At 51.6% G+C, this 9465-nt stretch overlaps 1 long non-coding RNA gene across 1 annotated transcript; it reads right to left on the reverse strand.

The window, feature by feature from the left end:
• Positions 1-6800: 6800 nt before the first annotated feature.
• Positions 6801-8271, reverse strand: LOC123607551. The gene is made up of 2 exons (XR_006716780.1): positions 8027-8271; positions 6801-7166 (listed from the first exon to the last, which is right to left on the reverse strand). It is a non-coding gene; the product is annotated as an uncharacterized LOC123607551 (long non-coding RNA).
• Positions 8272-9465: the final 1194 nt, after the last annotated feature.

Below are 9465 nucleotides of genomic sequence, written 5' to 3' on the forward strand. Positions count from 1 at the left end.
TCCCCTGGGTAATCCGTTTCGTGCTGAAATGCCACGTCAGGGCCCCACGGTAGATGTATGTTCACCTGTATAAGAGACCGTCAAGTGGTTTTCCAGAGTGGCCGAGCCACTTCCTGTCACGGCCAGCGTCGCGCGAGCCCTGGTGGCTTCCAATCCTTGCCAACACTTAGTATTGCCAACGTTTCTTATCTACCGCTCGAATACGCTGATATGAGTGCAGTGGTATCTCATGAAGGCTTTCGTTCGAATTTCCCCAATGGCTAATGACGTTGAACGCTTTCGTCATGTTTTTATTTGCAATCTATATATCCTTTGGTGAAGAGTTCAAGTCGCTCGCCAACCCCCTCCATTTTTCCTTTTTATTCTGAGAAAATCGTACAACAGGCAGATAACACAGGAACACAGGGGAGCAAATATTCATGACTTTGGGTGAGGCAGTGATAGGATCCTCAAAGCACAGCGACCGAAGGGGGGGGGAGAGGAGAAGAGAGACGAATTGGATCACATCCCAAATTAAAATTTTTGTGCTGCAAATTTTGCCACCAAGAAAGGACAAGAACAACTTATAGAATGGGAGAAAATAGGGGACTTATATCCAGAATACATAAGGCACTCTTAAAATTCAAAAACAAAACAATAACCCAACTTAAAAAAAAATTTTTTTAATGTTTTTATTTATTTTTGAGGCAGAGAGAGACAGAACATGAACGGGGGAGGGTCAGAGAGAGACGGAGACACAGAATCTGAAACAGGCTCCAGGCTCTGAGCTGCCAGCACAGAGCCCGACGCGGGGCCCGAGCCCACGGAGCATGAGATCATGACCTGAGCCAAAGTTGGACGCTCAACTGACTGAGCCACCTAGGCGCCCCTCAATAAAACTATTTAAAATTTTTAAAAAATATTTATTTATTTATTTATTTATTTATTTATTTGAGAGAGAGAGAGAGAGAGAGCACTAGCAGGGGAGGGGCAGAGAGAGAGAGAGACAGAGAGAGAGAGAGAGAGAGAGAGAGAGAGAGAAGGAGACACAGAATCTGAAGCAGGCTCCAGGCTCTGAGCTGTCAGCACAGAGCCTGACGCGGGGCTCGAACCCACAAACCGTGAGATCATGACCTGAGCTGAAGTCGACGCTTAACTGACTGAGCCACCCAGGCGCCCCGATAACCCAACTTTTTAAATGAGCAAAGCATTTGAATAAACATTTCTTCAAGGAAAACGTACAAATGACCAAAGAGTACATGCAGAGATGATAGGAAGTATTAGTCACTAGGGAAATACAAGCCAAAACCGCAGTAAGACCACTTTGTACCTCCTAAGATTGCTTTAAAAAAATAAATAAATGAGAGTGGGGCACCTGCATGGCTCAGTCGGTTCAGCGTCTGACTCCCGATTTTGGTTCCGGTCGTGATCTCACACTTCCTGGGATCGAGCCCCACGTTGGGGTTTGCACTGACAGCACAGAGCCTGCTTGGGATTCTCTCTCCCCTCCCCACCCCCCGTCTGCCCCTCCCCTCTCTCCTCTCTCTCTCTCCCTCCCTCTCAAAATAAATAAATAAACTTAAAAAAAAAGATAGACAATAACAAGTGTTAATGGGGATAGGGGGAAATGGGGACCCTCACCCACTACGGACGCTGGTGGCGTTCCGAACTGGGGCCGCCATTTCAGAGAACAGTCTGGCACTTTCTCAAAATGCTAAACCAAGAGTTACCTTATGATCTAAAAATCCAAGAGAAATAAAAGTGTACATCCATGCGAATTCTCACCCGCAAATGCTCATAGCGGCGTTATTCATAATGCCAAAACATGGAAAGAACCCTGAAGTCCATCAATAGGTAAATGGATAAATAACGTGTGGTACATCGTACAATGGAATTTTATGTGGCCATAAAACAGAACGAAGCACGGATACGTTTTATAGCGTGGACGAACCTTGAAAACACTATATTCAGGGAAAAAGCCAGACCACGTGGTGTATCATTTCATGCACAGAAATGTCCAGAAGAGGCAAATCCAGAGACAGGGAGTTGGTTATGGTTGCCAGGAGCAGGGGCAAAGGGGAAATGGGGAATGATGCTAATGGGTTTCTTTTTGGGAGGATGTGACAAAAATGTTCTGCAATTATGTTATGATGGTGGTCATGTAACTGTGAATATACTGAAAAACCACTCACTTGCACGCTTCAAGTGGGTAAATTGTGTGGTGTGTGAATTATCTCAATAAAACTATTTTTAAAAAATTTTATTACGTTTCTTTATTTATGAGAGGCAGAGAGAGACAGAGCACAAGCGGAGGAGGGACAGAGAGAGAGGGAGACACAGAATCTGAGCTGTCAACACAGAGCCCGATGTGGGGCTCGAACCCACGAACCATGAGATCGTGACCTGAGCCGAAGTTGGATGCTCAACTGACTGAGCCACCCAGGAGCCCCTCAATAAAACTATTTAAAATTTTTTTAAACATTTATTTATTTATTTGAGAGAGAGAGAGAGAAAGAGAGAGAGAGACAGAGCACTGGCAGGGGAGGGGCAGAGAGAGAGGGAGACCCAGAATCCAAAGCAGACTCCAGGCTCTGAGCTGTCAGCACACAGCCCGATGTGGGGCTCGAACCCATGAACCATGAGATCATGGCCTGAGCCAAAGTCGAACGCTCAACCGACTGAGCCACTCAGGCGCCCCACCAATAAAACTATTTTAAAAAGAAAAAAATGAATACTGTAAGATCTCATATTTATTTCACTCACTTGCCCCCAGTGGTAGCATCTTACAACGTCATAAACAGGAAACTAACATTAATACAATCCATCAAGGGCCGCCTGGCTGGCTCAGTGGGCAGACACGCGACTCTTGATCTCTGGGTCGGGTTGTGAGTTTGAGCCCCACTTTTGGGGTAGAGATTACATTAAAGAATAAAGGGGCGCCTGGGTGGCTCAGTCCGTTAAGCGTCTGACTCTTGATTTCGACTCAGGTCATGATCTCACCATTTGTGAGTTCGAGGCCCGCGTAGGGCTCTTCGCTGACAGCGTGGAGCCTGCTTGGGATTCTCTCTCTCTCCCACTCTCTCTGCCCTCCCCAGATGGTGTGTGCGCGCGCGCTCTCTCTCTCAAAATAAATAAACATTAAATGTCATCGTGTGTGTAGACTCATATGACCGGCATCACAGTCAAGACAGAACAGATTCAATTACAAGGTTCTTTCATGCTACGCTTCTGTAGCCAAAGACTCCTCCCTTCCTCCCCGCTGGGGGCGACTTGTGCGTTCTCCATGTTATGATTTTGTTATTTCAAGAACGCTGTATAAATGATCTCTACGGTATATAACCTTGTGACCCTGGATCCTTTCACTCAGCATGATTCCCTTGAGATCCGCCCAAATCATCACACTGGACCCCTGTTGGTTTTGCCATTCACCTATTGAAGGACATCCGTTTTCTACCCCCCCCCCCCCCCAGGGTTGGGCTATTTCAAACGAAGCTACACCGAACATTCTTGGACAGTTTTTTGTACCAACACAAATTTTCACTTCTCTGGGCTAAAGGCCTAAGAGGGCAATCGTTGGGCCAGACGGCAGGCACGCGTTTAGTCTTGTGAAACAAAACAGAACTCTGCCAGTCTGTTCTCCAGAGTAACGTTTCACATTCTTGTCAGTGACGCGGTTTCCCCACATCTTCACCAGCATTCCGCGTTATCACTACTGTTTATTTTACCCATTTTGACAGGCGTGTAGTGACATGCCAATGGCCGTTTTAATTTCCATTTCCCTAATGGCTATCGGTGTTCAACATCTTTTCATACAGTTATTCGCCATCGGCTTATCTCCTGCAGTGCAAATGCCTGTTCCTGTCGCTGTCCATTTCTTAGCCGGGTTGTTGCTTTTCTTACTGTGGAGTTTGGAGGGTCCTTCCCATCTTTTAGCTACATATCCTTTGGTGGATATTTGCAGGCGTTTTCTCCCACCCTGCAGCTTATCTTTGTGTCCTTTCCACGGGCTCTTTCTCAGAGCAAAGGCTATTAATTTTGATGGGGCCTAACATCAATGTTTTCCTTTAGAGATCATCCTTTGGTGTCATGCCTGTGATCGTTCCCTAAGCCCAGGTGCTGAAGATTTTCTCTTGTTCTCTTCTCAACTTTTAATGGGTTTACATTTTACATGTGCTCTATGATCCGTTTTGAATTATATTCTGAGGGTGTGTTATGCCAAAGGGAGTGCTTGCGTGAGGGGAGGTATAGAAGGGAAGAGGACAGAAGTGAGTCACGTAGCTCATGGCAGCCTCGCTCTGGGCCTCAGTTTCCCCCTTCAGTCAACAAGCGGACCAGACCAGAGGACAGATAAAGTCAGTTGTAATTAAATGAGGCCTCGTCCCCCGATATTTGACTCCAGGCTCCCCCGGCCTCTGAAGCCAACCCAGGGCAAACTCCAGCGCCTCCAGAATGCGTCTGAGCCTGGGACCCAGTGCTCAGGTTTCAACTGTGCTTGGGAGGAAATGTGACTTAGTGGGACAGAGCAGGACTCTGAAATACCATGGCTCCTTTCCTCCCGGATGGCAAAATCAGATCATTTTTCAATTCAGTCATTCTCCTTCATACATAAAATTTGCCAAGAGCCACTTTCCCGAAAATCTAAATTGAAAGTAAATAGCACGGGGACAATTCTCAGTGATAAAACCGCCGATTCTGGAGCTTCTTGGGATAATATTTATTCTCCCCTCTCACTAATGGCTCCAGCCGCCTCCCCAGGTTATTAAAGTAATGCGTTTGCTTAACCTGACTGGGGCCACATCCCACCCGGGGCTGATTGGACCCCGTGTGGAGTCCCCCACTGCCATCCCTCCACTGGACAATTATATTCACCACTGCTGCTTTGCAATTATTATAAATCAGAGAGAGCTTTGGCCTGGATTTGTTTTTCTTTATTGAAAATGTTTAAACTTCATGCATTGCAAATGTCACCGCCCCGGAGTGGATTTAACTCTTTCTTCGAGATTCCAGACTCAGAGGGCTGGTTCTCAAGGGATTGTTCTGGGGATGGTGCTAGGATCATCCGCGTTTTCCGGATGAGCAAACTGAGGTCCAGGAAGGATGCCACGCAGCTGTTAGGGCTCTGCGACAAAACTGCCCTGAGAAATTTCGTATGGGCGCCAGTGGCGTTACATTCCCGGTGGGGAACATCTGAAAACACTGACATCGCCAGCCGTCTCCAAGATGACCACCTCCAAAGTTGGGGGTTATGTCCGTCCGGAGCTGTCTCTCTAGGCATATACATTCACTCACGAGCCAGATGTTTATGGAGTTCTCACTGTGTGCCGGGCCCTGTTTTGGGCACTGGGGATCCAACAAGAAACGAAACAGACTTACACGAGGATCACTCCAGGGCAAGAGCACAGCGTGTGCAAAGGCCCCGAGGCAGGACGGTGCCTGGCACATTGGAGGAACAGGGAGGCTGGAGCAGAGGACAGGCAGGGGTGTTGGGGTGAGAGATGAGGACAAGGAGGTCAGAAAGGAGCAAGTGGGGCAGAATCAGGGGGGAACGAGTGAAAATGTAATTCCTGAAGGTGGCCAAGGTTTGCTGGAGATGGTGGGGCGGGCGGGAGGGTGTCTCCAGGATCCTGGCTGAGCAGCTACACGGACGGGGCTGCCTTCGGCTAAGAAGGGGGGTGTCGGAAGAGCGGGTCTGGGGGCCCGGTCGAGCCCAGTGTAGCCTGTTGAGTACAGGACTCCCGGGACCCCCCCACGTGGAGACGCAGCTCCAGATACTGCCTGGACCTCACGGGAGGCCGGGGCTGGACACAGGACTGTAGCCATTGTTGGGGCGTCGGGGGATTAGAGCCCCGAGAGTGGACCACGCTGGAGGGGAGCGTGGGGTGTGGGAGGGGCTGGCAAGTGCAGGGTAAGAGGTCAAGACTCTGACCGAGGGGGTGGGGACGCAGCCACCACTGACCTTGATGAGAGGCATTTCAGGGATGGGAGCTGGGAAGGTGTGAGAAGCGGGTGGAGTAGAGGTGAGAGAGAGAAAGAGGTGGGGACAGCGAGTGTAGACCGACTCTTTTTCAAGGAGTTATGCGCGGTAGTGGGAGGGGCCCCGCCCCGCAGAGTTAGCCGCCCCGCCCCGCAGAGTTAGAGGAGTCAGAGGCACTGTAGGACCCGGCGCTGTTTCTGGAATCCCATCCTTGAGTGGCGCCTGGTGACCCCGATGCCGCGTCCATCCCACCTCTGCAGTCCTGTCCGCAAAATGGGCAGGAGAGTAGCGCCTCCGCCCGGGCGCCGGTCCCGGCACTGGCCGGCCCGGCCAGGTGCCCCTGTCCCCAAAGTGCAACCGGGAGGTGAGGGCCCCTGCTTTGGCTGGGGGGGAGGCGGGTACAGCTCCCCCACCCCCACCCCTGGGGGAAGCAGCAGCCTGTCCCGAGGAAAAGGAAAAACGCGGTGAGATACCCGGTGAGAAAGGGTCCCACAAGTCAAAGTGCTTTTTCAAAAATAAATCGCCTGATTAGCATAAGGTATGCAAATGTATGCTAATGTGACAACTATTAAAAGATTCCAAATGTCATCGAGGGAAAAACACACCGGTCTGGGGCGGGGAGGGCGGGGGACGGGAGGAGGGGACGCAGCCGGGACTCAGGAGAAAGGTCGAGGCTGGGGGCCCTAGTTATCAGACGGGTTATCCCATCCCGGCCAGACCCCTCCCCCCCCCCAGCTCTCTAAGTGCGTCCCCAGGTACGCGGTGCCCAGCAGGTAGACACTTTGTCCAGGGCGCGAAGCCATCCTACCGTCCGGGAGCAGAAAACCAGCACAGGTGACAAGCCACACCAGCTTTCCCGAGAAGACTTTAAAAACAGAGTATCCCCCACAACCAAAGACACCCCCAAGTCTCCCAAGGGCCTGGACGTGTATGTGAGACTCTTCTCCTATCCAACCATACCCTCTTTCACTTAGGAGAAAATGTCCTTCCCCCGCTTTCATTCTGAGGCGGGCAGACAACACTATCCCCTGACATGAGGACTGAAAGCATTTTCAGGTGAGAAAACAGCATCAGAGAGGTGCAGCGATTGTCTCCAGGCCACACAGCGACTGCGAGACTATCCAAGCCTCCGATCACCCCACCTTTCTGCCACCTCTGCTAATGTTTCCCGAATGTTTTCTTTCAAATGGACCCGCTTCTCCAAATCTGGAATCTAGGTAAAAAGAAATGGTTTATCATGACTATAAATGAAAAACCGGCATCGATGGCCGTAAGTAGAAGCTAACTCAATAAAAACAAAATCATATTATTCGTTTCTGACGGAGACATGGTTGTCTCCGAGGTCCCGAGCTGGGCTTTGCGCTCTCTTTGTCCAAAAAGGGAGAGAACCAGGTGTCGGAGAGGTGTTAAAGACTGATTAGCACCCAGTGAGGACATTCTTCTTCCCCGTGGGAGTCAGGGCATTTAAAGTGGTTTTACTGTCACCTAAAACCATCTCACGGTCACCAGGCTGGTGTCCACCTCCAAGACAGACAATGGTCCTGATACCTGAGAATTCTAGAATAATGGCCAGGATCCTCTTTGGAGGTTCACACTATTAGCATCCACATCCACGCACTCATCCATTTTTTTTTCTTTCTTTAATTTTTTTAATGCTTATTTGTTCTCGAGAGAGAGAGAGAGGGCAAGCAGGGGAGAGGCAGAGAACGAGGGAAACACAGAATCGCAAGCAGGCTCCAGGCTCCCAGCTGTCAGCACAGAGCCCGACGTGGGGCTCAAACCCACAAACCGTGAAAATCATGACCTGGGCTGAAGTCCAACGCCCAACCGCCTGAGCCACCCAGGAGCCCCCACTCATCCATTTTTCCACCCATCCACCCATCCCCCATCCATCCACCCACCCATCCACCTTACACCCACCCATCCGGTACCCATTCGCCCTCTACCCACCCATTTATCTACCCATCCTCCCGCTCGGCCCCTCGGGAAGTATTTATCCAGCACCTACTGCATACCAGGCACTGTTCTAGGCTATGGAGCCACAATCGTGACCAAGACAAATCACATTCTTACCCAACAGGCGCTTCTCAACTCGTGACGACGTTTTCTACCCCTTGAGGAACTCCAGGAGGTGGGTTAGGGCATTTCGCTAGACAGTCCCGTGGCCAGGGTCATCCCGGTGGCCATATGTGGCCCTTCCCCACCTGCCGCCTTCTCCCCACGTTCAGGGAGGCAGCAGCGCCTCGGTTTTGCTGCCGCCTGGGGGCGCCACCCCGTGTTACGGGCCGCGAGAGCCTCTGCCGAACCCGCGGGCAGCCAAGAGCGCCTTCCCAGCACCCCTTGCAGTTGGGGCAGACACGTGACTGAACTGAGCCAATGGGACGCGGCGGGGGGCGGGGAGTGAGGAGTCAGCCACTTCCGGTCCTGGGGTGGGGTGGGGGGGGCAGCTTGCTAAGCAGGAACACCTGTTTGCACCTCACGTGCGCAGCACACGTCTGCGGGGTCACGTGGCTGGGGTCTGCCGCCTTGTCCTAGTGTCACAGCCGCGAGTCTTACCGCAGCCAAGCGGCGTCTTTCCCGCTCTCCAAGCCTGGGTCTCGTGGGCCCCACCCCCAGCTAGAGGTGGGGCTTCCGTGACTTCGGCCAATCACCGACTCCTGTTCCTACTGGCCTCGTGATTGGGTGAGCCGTGGTCACGTGGCCGAAGGCGAGCTTGGATGGTTTCCAGGGAGCCCCACGTTGGGGCTCGCGGGCTGCTGGGGCCAGTGCGCGAAGCCAGAGAACGGGGGGCCTCCGATCTTTGCTACTGGGAAAGAAAAAAAGAACTTCACTTATTATTATTATTATTATTATTACTATTACTATTACTATTATTATTAATGATGGGTTACTATTTTTTAGTGCTCTGGCCTTCTTTCTGACTGGTCCAAATTGAGAAACGTGTTTCTGCAGCTCTAACCGCCCCGACGATGCCCTGCCCTCTGTCTCCGGCCAGATACGGCCACAGAGCCAGCCTTCTCTTGGGTGGGCCCAAGGTACAACCTACCCGATCGCCAATGCATCCACCCCTCTTCCTGCCCCTTCCCCTCTTCTCCTCCATAGCTCTCCATGGCTCCCCTGTGTCCTCAAGAACAAATCTGGGTCATTTTGTAAAATGCCTCCTAGCCTAGCTACTCCGCTCTTGCTTGCCCCGCCCTTACTCATCTTACTCATCTTACTCATCTTTAAAAGTCATCCCTCCAGAAAGCGTCCCCTGACCCCCTACCAATGCTGGGGGGCCTGCCGCAGCAGCATGAGCTTTTCCCATCCTGGGGCCCGCCACTGCCTGGGTGTGTGTGTCCTTGAGTTCCAGGAGACAAGGGCTGTCCCGTTCACCACTGTCGCCGGTCCCCAGCACAGCCCCTGGCACCCAGTAGAGGCTTGATAAATCTTCCGGAAGGAATGACTGGCGATTGGAAAGAAGGAATGCCACCGCGCGCAGCAGATGCTGTGGGTGCGCCCACAGCACTCAC

This window comes from Leopardus geoffroyi, chromosome A2, assembly GCF_018350155.1.
Source record: "Leopardus geoffroyi isolate Oge1 chromosome A2, O.geoffroyi_Oge1_pat1.0, whole genome shotgun sequence".
Lineage (NCBI taxonomy): Eukaryota > Metazoa > Chordata > Mammalia > Carnivora > Felidae > Leopardus > Leopardus geoffroyi.